This window comes from Arachis stenosperma, chromosome 3 (assembly GCF_014773155.1).
Source record: "Arachis stenosperma cultivar V10309 chromosome 3, arast.V10309.gnm1.PFL2, whole genome shotgun sequence".
Classification (NCBI taxonomy): Eukaryota; Viridiplantae; Streptophyta; class Magnoliopsida; order Fabales; family Fabaceae; genus Arachis; species Arachis stenosperma.
The window spans coordinates 139,797,770-139,812,437 of NC_080379.1; the positions used below are offsets into that span (position 1 = coordinate 139,797,770).

At 39.4% G+C, this 14,668-nt stretch overlaps 2 non-coding genes across 2 annotated transcripts; both read left to right on the forward strand.

Annotated features, from left to right (window-relative positions):
• Positions 1-3,326: 3,326 nt before the first annotated feature.
• On the forward strand, positions 3,327-3,434 carry LOC130972408 (small nucleolar RNA R71). The gene has a single exon (XR_009083578.1). It is a non-coding gene; the product is annotated as a small nucleolar RNA R71 (small nucleolar RNA).
• A 6,308-nt stretch (positions 3,435-9,742) lies between these two features.
• LOC130972331 (small nucleolar RNA R71) lies at positions 9,743-9,846 on the forward strand. The gene has a single exon (XR_009083516.1). It is a non-coding gene; the product is annotated as a small nucleolar RNA R71 (small nucleolar RNA).
• The last annotated feature ends 4,822 nt before the right edge of the window (positions 9,847-14,668 follow it).

Below are 14,668 nucleotides of genomic sequence, written 5' to 3' on the forward strand. Positions count from 1 at the left end.
TGAGGAAAGGCTAACCTTGCTAAGGTAGAGGACTTGTCTGCCACCTTATAGAGTTCTTGGGCTATAACCTCATGAACTTCCACTTCTTCTCCAATCATGATGCTATGAATCATGATGGCTCGGTCTAGAGTAACTTCGGACCAGTTGCTAGTGGGAATGACTGAGCGTTGGATAAACTCCAACCATCCTCTAGCCACGGGCTTGAGGTCATGCCTTCTCAATTGAACCGGCTTGCCTCTTGAATCTCTCTTCCATTGTGCGCCCTCTTCACATATGACTGTGAGGACTTGGTCCAACCTTTGATCAAAGTTGACCCTTCTAGTGTAAGGGTGTTCATCTCCTTGCATCATGGGCAAATTGAATGCCAACCTTACACTTTCCGGACTAAAATCCAAGTATTTCCCCCGAACCATAGTAAGATAATTCTTTGGGTCCGGGTTCACACTTTGATCATGGTTCTTGGTGATCCATGCATTGGCATAGAACTCTTGAACCATTAAGATTCCGACTTGTTGAATGGGGTTGGTAAGAATTTCCCAACCTCTTCTTCGGATCTCATGTCGGATTTCCGGATATTCACCCTTTTTGAGTGAAAAAGGGACCTCGGGGATCACCTTCTTCAAGGCTACAACTTCATAGAAGTGGTCTTGATGCACCCTTGAGATGAATCTTTCCATCTCCCATGACTTGGAGGTGGAAGCTTTTGCCTTCCCTTTCCTCTTTCTAGAGGTTTCTCCGGCCTTGGATGCCATAAATGGTTATGGAAAAATGAAAAAGCAACGATTTTACCACACCAAACTTAAAAGGTTTGCTCGTCCTCGAGCAAAAGAAGAAAGAAGAGAGTAGAAGAAGAAGAAATGAGGAAGAAGGGAATGGCTTTTGTGTTCGGCCAAAGAGGGGGAGAAGTGGTGTTTAGGTTGTGTGAAGATGAAGGGGTGAATAAGGGTATATATAGGAGAGGGGGGAGGGTAAAGTTCGGTCAAGTGAGGGTGGGTTTGGGTGGGAAAGTGGTTTGAATTTGAATGGTGAGGTAGGTGGGGTTTTATGAAGGATGGATGTGAGTGGTGAAGAGAAAGAAGGCATTTGATAGGTGAAGGGTTTTTGGGGAAGAGGTATTGAGGTGATTGGTGAATGAGTGAAGAAGAGAGAGAGTGGTGGGGTTGGTGGGGATCCTGTGGGGTCCACAGATCCTGTGGTGTCAAGGAAAAGTCATCCCTGCACCAAATGGCTTTCAAAATCACGTTTTGAGCCATTTCTGACGTTAAACGCCGGGCTGGTGCCCATTTCTGGCGTTTAACGCCAGCTTCTTGCCCTTTTCTGGCGTTTAACGCCAGTCTGGTGCCCCTTTCTGGCGTTAAACGCCCAGAATGGTGCCAGACTGGGCGTTAAACGCCCAACTGCTAGCCTCACTGGCGTTTAAACGCTAGTGAGTTCTTCCTCCAGGGTGTGCTGTTTTTCTTCCTGTTTTTCATTCTGTTTTTGCTTTTTCAATTGATATTGTGTCTTCTTATGATCATCAACCTACAAAAAAAAAAACATAAAATAATAAAAGAAAATAGATAAAATATAACATTGGGTTGCCTCCCAACAAGCGCTTCTTTAATGTCAGTAGCTTGACAGATGGCTCTCATGGAGCCTCACATTTTCTCAGAGCAATGTTGGAACCTCCCAACACCAAACTTAGAGTTTGAATGTGGGGGTTCAACACCAAACTTAGAGTTTGGTTGTGGCCTCCCAACACTAAACTTAGAGTTTGACTGTGGGGGCTCTATTTGACTCTGATTTGAGAGAAGCTCTTCATGCTTCCTCTCCATGATGACAGAGGGATATCCTTGAGCCTTAAACACCAAGGATTCTTCATTCACTTGAATGATCAACTCTCCTCTATCAACATCAGTCACAGCCTTTGCTGTGGCCAGGAAGGGTCTGCCAAGGATGATGGTTTCATCCATGCACTTCCCAGTCTCTAGGACTATGAAATCCGCAGGGATGTAATGGTTTTCAATCTTCACCAAAACATCCTCTACAAGTCCATGAGCTTGTTTTCTTGAGTTGTCTGCCATCTCTAATGAGATTCTTGCAGCTTGCACCTCAAAGATCCCTAGCTTCTCCATTACAGAGAGAGGCATGAGGTTTACACTTGACCCTAAGTCACACAGAGCCTTCTTGAAGGTCATGGTGCCTATGGTACAAGGTATTGAAAACTTCCCAGGATCTTGTCTCTTTTGAGGTAATTTCTGCCTAGACAAGTCATCCAGTTCTTTGGTGAGCAAAGGAGGTTCATTCTCCCAAGTCTCATTTCCAAATAACTTGTCATTTAGCTTCATGATTGCTCCAAGGTATTTAGCAACTTGCTCTTCAGTGACATACTCATCCTCTTCAGAGGAAGAATACTCATCAGAGCTCATGAAAGGCAGAAGTAAGTCCAATGGAATCTCTATGGTTTCATTTTGAGCCTCAGATTCCCATGGTTCCTCATTGGGGAACTCATTGGAGGCTAGTGCACGCCCACTGAGGTCTTCCTCAGTGGCGTTCACTTCCTCTCCTTCCTCTCCAAATTCGGCCACGTTGATGGCCTTGCACTCTCCTTTTGGATTTTCTTCTATGTTGCTTGGGAGAGTACTAGGAGGGAGTTCAGTAACTTTCTTGCTCAGCTGTCCCACTTGTGCCTCCAAATCCCTAATGGAGGACCTTGTTTCAGTCATGAAACTTTGAGTGGTTTTGATTAGATCAGAGACCATAGTTGCTAAGTCAGAGGGGTTCTGCTTAGAATTCTTTGTCTGTTGCTGAGAAGATGATGGAAAAGGCTTGCCATTGCTAAACCTGTTTCTTCCACCATTATTGTTGTTAAAACCTTGTTGAGGTCTTTCTTGATTCTTCCATGAGAAATTTGGGTGATTTCTCCATGAAGAATTATAGGTGTTTCCATAGGGTTCTCCTAGGTAATTCACCTCTTCCATTGAAGGGTTCTCAGGATCATAGGCTTCTTCTTCAGATGAAGCATCCTTAGTACTGCTTGGTGCACTTTGCATTCCAGACAGACTTTGAGAAATCAAATTGACTTGTTGAGTCAATATCTTGTTCTGAGCCAGAATGGCATTCAGAGTATCAATCTCAAGAACTCCTTTCTTCTGATTTGCCCCATTGTTCACAGGATTCCTTTCAGAAGTGTACATGAATTGGTTATTTGCAACCATTTCAATTAGCTCTTGAGCTTCTGTAGGCGTCTTCTTTAAATGAAGAGATCCTCCAGCAGAGCTATCCAAAGACATCTTGGATAGTTCAGAGAGACCATCATAGAAAATACCTATGATGCTCCATTCAGAAAGCATGTCAGAAGGACATTTTCTGATCAATTGTTTGTATCTTTCCCAAGCTTCATAGAGGGATTCTCCATCCTTCTGTTTGAAGGTTTGGACTTCCACTCTAAGCTTACTCAATTTTTGAGGTGGAAAGAACTTTGCCAAGAAGGCATTGACTAGCTTCTCCCATGAGTCCAGGCTTTCTTTAGGTTGTGAGTCCAACCATGTCCTAGCTCTGTCTCTTACAGCAAAAGGGAATAGCATAAGTCTGTAGACCTCAGGGTCTACCCCATTAGTCTTGACAGTGTCACAGATTTGTAAGAATTCAGCTAAAAACTGATGAGGATCTTCCAATGGAAGTCCATGAAACTTGCAATTCTGTTGCATTAGAGAAACTAATTGAGGCTTAAGCTCAAAGTTGTTTGCTCCAATGGCAGGGATAGAGATGCTTCTCCCATAGAAGTCGGGAGTAGGTGCAGTAAAGTCACCCAGCACCTTCCTTGCATTGTTTGCATTGTTGTTGTTTTCGGCTGCCATGTCTTCTTCTTCTTTGAAGATTTCTGTTAGGTCCTCTGTAGAGAGTTGTGCCTTAGCTTCTCTTAGCTTTCGCTTCAAGGTCCTTTCAGGTTCAGGGTCAGCTTCAACAAGAATGCTTTTGTCTTTGTTCCTGCTCATATGAAAGAGAAGAGAACAAGAAAATATGGAATCCTCTATGTCACAGTATAGAGATTCCTTGAGGTGTCAGAGGAAAAGAAAAATAGAAGGCAGAAGTAGAAAATTCGAACTTATCAAAGAAGATGGAGTTCGAATTTTGCATTAAGGAATAGTGTTAGTCCATAAATAGAAGGATGTGGGAAGAGGGGAAGAGAATTTTCGAAAATCAATTAAAAATTTTTTTTAAAATCATTTTGAAAAATTGATTGATAATTTTCGAAAACTCAAAGTGGAAAAAGAATCAAGTGATTTTTGAAAAAGATTTTGAAATTAGAAGTAAAAAAGATTTGATTGAAAGCTATTTTGAAAAGGATGTGATTAAAAAGATATGATTGAAAAGATATGATTTGAAAACAATTTTAAAAGATATGATTTTAAAAATTAATGACTTGCCTAACAAGAAAAGATATGATTCAAACATTAAACCTTTCTCAACAGAAAAGGCAATATACTTGAGATGTTCAATCAAATCATTAATTGTTAGTAAGTATCTTTGAAAAAGGAAAGAAATTGATTTTGAAAACATTTGATTGAAAAGATATGATTTGAAAAAGATATGATTTTGAAAAACTTTGAAAACTTGAAAAAAATTGATTTGAAAACAAAATCCTCCCCCTTGTGCCATCCTGGCGTTAAACGCCCAGAATGGTATCCATTCTGGTGTTTAATGCCCAAAGTGCTACCTTTTTGGGCGTTAAACGCCCAACCAGATACCCTGGCTGGCGTTTAAACGCCAGTCTGTCCTTCTTCACTGGGCGTTTTGAACGCCCAGCTTTTTCTGTGTAATTCCTCTGCTGCATGTTCTGAATCTTCAGTTCCCTGTACTATTGACTTGAAAATAGAACCAAGATCAAATAAACAATACATGCAAGACACCAAACTTAAAATTAGACACTAGACTCAAACAAGAAACATAAAATATTTTTGGTTTTTATGATTTTGAAAATTTTTTTGTGTTTTTTCGAAAATTATATGGAAATAGAAAATAAAAGTTTCAGAATTCTTAATTTGGATTCCAGGAATCATTGCAATGCTAGTCTAAGACTCCGGTCCAGGAATTAGACATGGCTTCACAGCCAGCCAAGCTTTCAAAGAAAGCTTCGGTCCAAAACACTAGACATGGCCAATGGCCAGCCAAGCCTTAGCAGATCATTGCTCCAATAGCAAGATTGATAGAGATCAACAAGCTCTTGTGATGATCAGTTGAAACCTCAGTCCAATAAGTTAGACATGGCTTCTCAGCCAGCCAGATTTCAACAGATTATCATGAAACACTAGAATTCATTCTTAAGAACTCTGAAGAAAAAAAAAATTACCTAATCTAAGCAACAAGATGAACCGTCAGTTGTCCATACACAAAACAATCCCCGGCAACGGCGCCAAAAACTTGGTGCGCGAAATTGTGATCACTACACAACTTTGCACAACTAACCAGCAAGTGCACTGGGTCGTCCAAGTAATAAACCTTACGCGAGTAAGGGTCGATCCCACGGAGATTGTTGGTATGAAGCAAGCTATGGTCACCTTGTAAATCTTAGTCAGGCAGACTCAAATGGGTATAGTGATATACGAATAAAGCATAAAGATAAAGATAGAGGTACTTATGTAATTCATTGGTAGGAACTTCAGATAAGCGTATGAAGATGCTTTCCCTTCCGTCTCTCTGCTTTCCTACTGTCTTCATCCAATCCTTCTTACTCCTTTCCATGGCAAGCTTATGTAGGGTTTCACCGTTGTCAGTGGCTACCTCCCATCCTCTCAGTGAAAATGTTCCTATGCTCTGTCACAGCATATGGCTAATCAGCTGTCGGTTCTCGGTCAGGCCGGAATAGAATCCATTGATTCTTTTGCGTCTGTCACTAACGCCCCGCCTGCTAGGAGTTTGAAGCACGTCACAGTCATTCAATCATTGAATCCTACTCAGAATACCACAGACAAGGTTAGACCTTCCGGATTCTCTTGAATGCCGCCATCAGTTCTCGCCTATACCACGAAGACTCTAATCTCACGGAATGGCTGGCTCGTTTGTCAGGCGAGCACTCGGTTGTCAGGCGATCAACCATGCATCGTGTATCAGGAATCCAAGAGATAAACACTAGAGCCTTGATTGCTTGTAGAACGAAAGTGGTTGTCAGTCACCTTGTTCATGAGTGAGAATGATGATGAGTGTCACGGATCATCACATTCATCAAGTTGAAGAACAAGTGATATCTTGGACAAAGAACAAGCGGAATTGAATAGAAGAACAATAGTAATTGCATTAATACTTGAGGTACAGCAGAGCTCCACACCTTAATCTATGGTGTGTAGAAACTCCACCGTTGAAAATACATAAGAACAAGGTCTAGGCATGGCCGAATGGCCAGCCTCCCAATGATCTAAGAACTAGATGTCCAAAGATGAAAATACAATAGTAAAAGGTCCTATATATAGAAAACTAGTAGCCTAAGGTGTACAGAGATGAGTAAATGACATAAAAATCCACTTCCGGGCCCACTTGGTGTGTGCTTGGGTTGAGCAATGAAGCATTTTCGTGTAGAGACTCTCCTTGGAGTTAAACGCTAGCTTTTATGCCAGTTTGGGCGTTTAACTCCCATTTAGGTGCCAGTTCCGGCGTTTAACGCTGGAATTTCTGAGGGTGACTTTGAACGCCGGTTTGGGCCATCAAATCTTGGGCAAAGTATGGACTATCATATATTGCTGGAAAGCCCAGGATGTCTACTTTCCAACGCCGTTGAGAGCGCGCCAATTGGGCTTCTGTAGCTCCAGAAAATCTACTTCGAGTGCAGGGAGGTCAGAATCCAACAGCATCTGCAGTCCTTTTCAGTCTCTGGATCAGATTTTTGCTCAGGTCCCTCAATTTCAGCCAGAAAATACCTGAAATCACAGAAAAACACACAAACTCATAGTAAAGTCCAGAAAAGTGAATTTTAACTAAAAACTAATAAAAATATACTAAAAACTAACTAGATCATACTAAAAACATACTAAAAACAATGCCAAAAAGGGTACAAATTATCCGCTCATCAATAACCGAGTATTCAAACCTCGGGTCATCTTCTCAAGAAACTGCAGGGAGGTATGTTCTTATTATTGGCTATGAAAAAGGTAAAATTGGGGGTTTTGGAAATAAAGAAGAAGTATGACAAGTAATTCAAATGACAATTAAAATAAATAAATAACTATAAAATAAACTCTTGGCAAGATATGAAAATTCGGAAGTCCTATCCTAGTTGCTCCTATGAGAATGAAAGTTAATCCCACTTAGTTAACCTTTGCGTAAGCAAGAAAGTCAAGTGAACTAATTGGTTAGATTTCCCAAGTCCTAGCCAAATCCTAAGGAAAGACTAGAGTTAGAGGAATTCCAGTTAATTAGCCGACATTACAATCAATCGTAAATAGTTGATAACTCAAGAGCTTCTAGTTAATCAATTAAAGCCAATAACATAAAAAGCTAAATAAGAACCTTAGATCTGAAATACCTCAATTGCATTAATAAGAGAAAATCAATCTAAACATAAGGAATCCATAAGTCAATCTAGCAACATAAGTAATTAAATGGGAGCATTAAAGTATCTGAAAGTAAAAGAGAAATATAAAGTAAAAGAAATATTGAACCTGTGATGAAGAAGAAAAATTGGGAGTTGAAATAATAAAAATTCCTAATTTCTAAAAATCTTAATCCTAACCCTAAGAGAGAGGAGAGAGCCTCTCTCTCTAAAAACTACATCTAAACTAAAAATTATGAATTATCAAAGCTTCTTGAGTCTCTGCATGTTCCCTGACTTTAATCTGTGTTTATGGGCCGAAAACTGGGTTGAAATCCGGCCTAGAAACTCTGCCAGCGACTTCTGAAATTCTGCAGATCGCGCACGTCACGCGGAAGCGTCATTCACGCGGACGCGTCCTTCGGCGTTTTGCTTTTCCATGCGGGCGCGTCGTCCATGCCTCCGCGTCGCTTCTGCTTTTCCAATCCGCGCGTTTGCGTCACTCATCCGGCCGCGTCACTGCGACTTCATTTCTTCCGCGCGGGCGCGTTGCTGACGCGTACGCGTCACTTCTCGCTGGTCATCTCCTCAATTTCTTGTGTTCCTTCCATTTTTGCAAGCTTCCTTCCCAATCTCTCACTTATTCATGCCCTATAAAGGCTGAAATACTTAACACATGGATCAAGGCATCGAATGGTAATAAGAGAGGATTAAGATTAGCTAAATTAAGACCAAAGAAGCATGTTTTCAATCATGTAATAATTTTAGGAAGGAAATATAAATGCATGCTAATTATATGAATAAGTGGGTAAAGACCATGATAAAACCACACAATTAAACACATTGTAAACCATAAAATAGTGGTTTATCATTGTGCCTCTTGGATTTGCAACTTCTTCATCACAGACAAGGACATTAGATTTATCCTTGCACCTAGATCACATAGGCTTTCTCAAAGGTGTTGCTCCCAATGGTACATAGAATTTGAAAGCTCCCTGGATCTGGCATCTTCCTTGGCAAGTTATTCTGAATTATGGCACTGCATTCCTTGGTCAGAACCACTGTCTCATCTCCCATTAAAGGCTTCTTCTTGGACAATAACTCCTTCATGAACTTGACATAGAGAGGCATTTTCTCTAAAATGTCAGCAAAAGGAATATTAATTTGCAACTTTCTGAAAACTTCCAAGAACTTTAAAAATTGCTTGCCCTTGGTCTCCTTTTGGAGTCTCTGAGGATATGGCATCTTAGGCTTGTACTCAGGAGCCTTAGGTAAGGTTAGATGTGTGTCAAGAGTGACTGAAAAAGGGTTGTCTGCACGCCTAGGAGGGGCGTGTACTACTGTGTCTTTAGTCTGCTCTGGAGCTTCTTTTTCAACCGGCTCCTCGGTAACTTGTGCTTCCGTACTTGCCACTTGTCTACTTATCAAGGTGATAGCCTTGCACTCATCTCTTGGATTTGGAATTGTGTTACCAGGAATGCTATTAGTAGTCCTCTGATCAATTTCATTAACTTTTGTGGCTAATTGACCCATCTGAATCTCCAAGTTCTTGATTGATGCTCTGGTTTCCTGTATAAAACTCGCCATTAGTGCTTCCAAATCAGTAGTCTTCTGAGACTGAGGAGTTGCTTGCTGAGATGACTGAAACTAGTGGTTATTAAAAATTATTCTGTTGAAAACCACCCTAAGAATTATTATTAAAATTATGTGTTCTCTGAGGTTGCTCCCTTCACCCTAAATTTGGGTGATTTCTCCACCCCTGATTATAGGTCTTGGCATATGGATCATTGTTGGGGTTTCTAGGAGCATTCCCCATATAGTTGACCTATTCAGAAGGAAATTGAGCATAATCATAATTCTCACCTTGCATGAAACTACTAGTCATGTCATAAGGAGCCTTTTGAGGGGGCATTCTGAGCATTAACAACTAAAACCTACATCCCACTCAAGTGTTGAATAAGCATATTAATCTGCTGAGACATAACTTTGTTCTGAGCAAGAATAGCATCCAAGATATCTACTTCCAAAATGCCTCTCTTTTGAGGAGTCACAGAGTTCACAAGATTCCTGTTAGAGGAGTAAAGATATTGGTTATTAGCAACCAATTCAATAAGCTCAGTAGTCTTTTCAGGCGTATTTTTCATGTACAATGAACTACTTGCAGAATTATCTAAACACATTTTGGACATTTCACATAGGCCCTCATAAAAGATCTCTTGCTGAGTCCATTTAGAAAATATGTCAGGGGGGCATTGCCTAGTTAACAGCTTGTACCTCTCCCAGACTTCATAGAAGGTCTCACCATCTCTCTGCCTGAAAGTCTGAACCTCCACTCTTAGCTTAGTCAACTTCTGTGGTGGAAAGAATTTGGACAAAAATCTAGTGACTACTTTATCCCAAGTGTTCAGGCTCTCCTTGTGCTGAGAATCTAGCCACAGCTTTGCTCTATCCCTCACAGCAAATGGAAAGAGAATGAGCTTGTAAACCTCAGAAGTCACTCCATTTGTTTTCATAGTATCATAAATCTGCAGGAAGTTAGAGATAAATTGATTTGAATCTTCCTGTAGGAGTCTGTGATACTGACAATTTTACTACACTAGAGTGAATAAATGAGGCTTCAGCTCGAAGTTATTTGCAGCTATAGGAGGCACCACAATACTGTTTCCATAGAAATCTGGATTGGGGGCTGTGTATGAGCCAAGCACTCTTCTAGGTTGTTCATTTTTATTCAAATTTGCCACATTGGCATTAACAGCACGATTATGATCCATAGTGGACTCTGCAGCTTCCCTTTCAAAGGTCTCACTTAGATTTTCACTAGCCTTGTAAAGCGTAGCTTGTTGCAAGTGTCACCTCAAAGCCCTTTTAGGTTCAGGATCAAAATCTGTAAGAGGTTCCTTGTCTTTGTTCCTGCTCATAAACAAACAAAAAACAAGAAAAGTGAGAGTCTCTACGTCAGAGTGTAGAGAATTCCCAGTAAGTTAACCTGTGTAAAGGAATCAAATAAAACACTAAAAAATTAAAACAAGAATTTTTTTTGAAAATTGTACTAAGAATTAAACTAGAAATTTAGAATTTTATAAAAAAAAATGAACAAGAAAATTAAAATAAAATTAACTAGGTAACACCAAACTTAATTTCAGAAATTAAGGAAAAACTAATAGCAGTAAATTTTGAAAATTAAGGAGCAAAAATAAATAAAATTAAAACTAAAATACCTAATCTAAGCAATTAAACAACTAATAGTTATCAATCACAGTCAATCCCCGGCAACGGCGCCAAAAACATGGTGCAGAATTTATAACCCACAAACTAACCAGCAAATGCACCAGATCGTACCAAGTAGTACCTCAAGTGAATAAGGGTCGATCCCATGATGATTGATGAACTAAGAAACAATGATTGAATGATTTAATTAGTTAGACAAGCAGAAAAGAGTGTTTGTGTCTCAATTGCATCGAATAGTAAATTTAGAGAAACAGAAAGCAAGCAGTAAACGGGTTGTGAAATATATGAGTAAAATAGTTAAGGTTCCAGAGATATTTATTTTCCGGATTAAATTTTCTTACCAACTATTTTAATCATGCAAGATTCAATTCATGGCAAACTATATATGACTAAACCCTAATTTCTTAGCCCTTTTAGTCTCCTCTAACCTTCATCAACTACCAATTCCTTGGTCACTTGATTCCAATTAGAGGGTTAAGTTCAATTCTAGTTTATATGCCACAGAAATCCTAATTATCCAAATATAAGAGGATTATATGTCACATATCCCGTTAAGTCCAGATAATTAGAAATTTAGGAGAAATTATTTTCAAGCTATTGTTCAAGCAAAGAGCTTTTCCAAGTTTTAGAAGAACTCAAATAGAATAAGGGCCATACTTCTGTTCAACCCAGATTCATAAGATAAAGAACAAAAATAATTCTTGAAATTGAAATCATAGAATAAACAGAGCTCCTAACCTTAACAGTGGAGGTTTAGTTGCTCATGGTTCAGAGAGAAAATAAGGATTTTGTAAAACTGTAAATTGCGAAATGAGGTAAGAGAGAAGAGAGAAGCCCGAAAGGCTGATTCTTTTCCCTTTTTATATCTAATCATAATTAATGTAAAAAAGAGAAAAGACAAGAGCAAGATCAAAGAGTCTTGAGGGAAGAACAACTAAGACAAGAGCAAGACATAGAGGAGCTTAAACGCTCAATTGGATCCACTAGAGGAAGCAGTAGCTGCTGTCACTAAGGTGGTCACGTTCTATTACCCGCTTGCTTATGTTATTTTTATGTATTTTTCTGTTTTCCATTGTATTTCATCGTCTATTTCCTGTTTCTAGTGCATGATCATCTTTTTGTTTTGTCTTAAGCTATGAAATATTCCATATATCTCTCATCATACTTAAAAGAAAAAATTATTTGAAAAAGAAAAAAGTGAGATACATAATTTCGAGTTATATAATAGTCCAATTATTTGATGTGGTGGCATTGCTTTTACTTTCTGAATGCATGAATTAACAGTACATATTTGATGTTGGAGTAAAGTGTGTTGGCTCTTGAAAGAATGATGAAAAAGGAGAAGTATTATTGGTGATCTGAAAAATCCAAAAAATTGACTCTTGAAGCAAGAAAAAATAGGGGAAAAAAAGAGAAAAAAGAAAACAAAAAAAAAAAAGAGAAGAGAGAAAAGCCAAAAGCTCTTAAAACCAAAAGGCAAGAGCAAAGATCCAAGGATTTGAGCATCAATGGTTAGGAAGGTCTAAAGAAACAAAATCTTGGCCTAAAAAGTTGAAATGAGTTGCTTCCCCTAACTAAATGCATGTGGTGTGAAGGTGTCAAGTGAAAAACTTGAGACTGAGCAGTTAAAGTCGTGATCCTAAAAGCAAAAGAGTGTGCCTAAGAACTCTGGACACCACTGTCTTGAACTTTAAGCAAAGCTAAAGTCGAATCCAAGGGTTCCCCCAGTTAAGTGTCTGTGGCATTTATGTATCTGGTGGTAATACTAGAAAACAAAACACTTAGGGTCACGGCCAGGTTAAAAAAGAAGCCGTGTTCAAGAAAAGATAAACTAAAAAAATCAATAATATCATCCGGATTCTGAGTTCGTAAAGATGTCAATACTTCTGAGCTTCAAAGGAAAGTAAGATGGCAAAACTATTCAGAAGTAAATAGCTACTAGCCCCGCTCATTAATTGGAATTAAGCTTCATTGAAAACTCTGAGATTTATTGTCTCCTTTTCTTCTTTCTAATCCTACTCTGTTTTTGGTTGCTTGGGGACAAGCAATAGTTTAAGTTTGTTGTTCTGATGAGCAGATATTTTATACACTTTTTAGTACTATTTTTCTTTGTGTTTTTGGTTATGTTTTATTAAGTTTTATCAAGTTTTTGGTAGGTTTTAGTGCAAAAATCACTTTTTTGGATGTTACTTTGAGTTTTTGTGTTTTTCCTATGTTTTTAGGTGATTTTTGGATTATTCAGGCAAGTTTTGGAAAAGCCTCATTTAGAGACAGAGAAAGGACTACAGATGTTGTCAGATTCTGACCTCCATGCATTCAAACGAGCATATCTGAAGCTACAGAGGTCCAAATGATGCGCTCTTAACGACGTTGGAGAGCTAACATCCAGGGCTTTTCAGAAATCTTTAATGGTCCATACTTATCTTTGGAAATGATGGCTCAAAACTGGCATTGAACACCCTACTGACCCCCTACTTGGTGTTTGGACGCCCTGGAAGGACCAAGATGGCATTTGGATGCCCAAAAGGGAGCAAGCCTGGCGTCCAATGCCCCAAGAGGAGTCTAAACATGTGGATTCACCCAAAGCTCAATCCGACAATCTCCGTTGGATTCGATCCTCACTCACCTGAGGTATTACTTGGACGACTCGGTGCACTTACCGGTTTAGTTGTTGTGGAGTTCAATTCCGCGCACCAATGACATACCTGAGTTTTCTCCTCAACGAGAGATGCGGACCGATATCTATAGCACCATATCGAATGTCACCATTGGAACTTGCAGAGTTGAAAAAGCAATTGGATGAGCTACTTGGAAAGAAGTTTATTTGTCCCAGTGCATTATTTTGGGGAGCTCTGGTATTACTGGTAAAGAAGAAGGATGGTGGAATGAGGCTCTGTGTAGATTACCTGATGCATGACTTAGAGTTGGCTGCAGTGGTGTTTGCTCTCAAGATCTGGAGATACTATCTGTATGGCACTCAATTAGAAGTTTTCTCCGACCACAAAAGTTTAAAGTATATTTTTGTCCAAAAGGATCTTAATATGTGACAACGAAGATGGATGAAATTTCTAAAGGACTATGATTTCAAGTTAAGTTATCACCCAGGAAAAGTAAATGTGATGGCAGACACCTTGCGCAAGAAAAGTTTAAGTATCTCTTGGATGATGATAAAAGAAGAAAAGTTGTTCACAGAATTTGAGAACCTTAACTTAGACGCGACTGAGACATTAAGTGGAGTTCGTTTAGCATAGTTGCGTATAACACCAGATTTCAAGATTAGTATTCAGCAAGCACAAGCACATGACTCAGAGATAATGACAATGCTGAGACGAATGGGAGCAAAAGAACCAGAAGCTGTGAGACAAGATCATAGTGGTTTATGGAGGAACAAGAACAGAATTTGTGTGCCTAGCTTTGGAGACTTGCGATAGGAGATTCTTGCAGAAGCTCATCAGAGTAGATCATCTATGCATCCTAGAGTAATAAAGATGTATCAAGATTTGAAGTAAATGTTCTAGAGGCTGGGTTTAAAGAAAGATGTAGCTGATTGTGTCTCGAAATGTTTAACCTATCAGAAGGTGATAGTGGAGCATCAGAAGCCATTAGGGACCCTACAAACTTTGGAGATACCAAAGTGGAAATGGGAGCAGATTATTATGGATTTTGCCACGAAATTGCCAAGAACCTCAACAGAACACGATGCTGTTTAGGTGATTGTAGATAGACTGACAAAATCGGTGCATTTCCTTCCGATTCGAGCTGATTATACCCTGGAAAGGCTGGCACGGATATATATTCAAGAGATCGTATGACTACACGGGATACCTTCGTCAATTGTTTAAGATCAAGATCCAAGGTTTACTTCTAGACTTTGGGGAGCTTTTCAAAAAGTGTTTAGGACAGAATTGCACATGAGTATAGCATACCATCCTCAGA